We start from the raw sequence: 1,113 nt of genomic DNA on the forward strand, positions 1-1,113 counted from the left end.
GTCATTGTGCAATAAACATCAGAAAGTGTCACAAGACTGAATGTTTAACGACGCAATCCGCAACCAAAATAACCGCTTATTTCATCAACACCATTGCATTAATACACCAACCAACATCAAGGTCTGCTCAACTACACGCGCCATGTTGCAATTACGTCGGCGGATAGATAAAAGCAAAAAAAAAGCAGAAACAATTATTAAATTCTTAAAATATCTTCTTGAAATGTCAAGTGTGCCTACTTAAAGTATAGGCAATAAGTTCCAATTAAGATGCTCTGAAGTGCGAAATAGTCAATATGAAAAAGTTTCAAAAATGTATCAAAAACTGCATCTGAAATAAAAAACAACAAACAGCCTGCAGTATGCAAAGGACAGTTTCGACAGCGGTGGTTGAAAAAAGCTGTCAAAATGGTTTGAAAAGTTAGAATCGAGGCCAAATTCATTTTGAAAAAAAAAATCTTTGACAGCCTTTGAGGAACAACACTTCAGATGGTCCCAAATTTCTGTCACTTTCAGCAAAAGGTGACAAAAGTACAGAAATAGTATTCGAACTTTAACTTTCCAATTCAAATAGAACAAGACTGCTCGTATCAAGGCGAAACCCTGAATATTCCGACTGCCTTTTAAGCTTTATGGAGCAGTAATAACATGAAAAAAATTAAATGTAATAAAAGTAGAACAAAAAATTTTTTTTCTAAAATTTGAAATTTTTAAATGAAATCATCCCCCCACATGCCATATAAGGTATAAAAGGATAGATTTCGCTCCTTGTAACAAATCAATTATAGCAAATAAGCTTCTTGCAATTGATTTGGAACGAGTTCTAAGACGAATTAAATCTCAGCGCGTTAATTGCGCGTTAATTGTCCCAAATTGGCCGTTATATCGCGCGTTAATTGTCCCAAAGTGGCCAAAATGGCAATCTTTAAACCCCCATAACTTTACAAAAAATGATCACAGGTGAAATATCTTTTCAAATTTAAGCTCAAGACAACAATACTTTTCGAATGATAAAAAAATGGCTAGTTAAAAAGTCGAAATTTGTCTGTAGAAAGAAAAACCCACCCCGAGCACAAATATTCCGTTACTTTCGTATCAAAAGTCGAAACAATA

Source organism: Symsagittifera roscoffensis, chromosome 5 (genome assembly GCF_963678635.1).
Source record: "Symsagittifera roscoffensis chromosome 5, txSymRosc1.1, whole genome shotgun sequence".
Classification (NCBI taxonomy): domain Eukaryota; kingdom Metazoa; phylum Xenacoelomorpha; order Acoela; family Convolutidae; genus Symsagittifera; species Symsagittifera roscoffensis.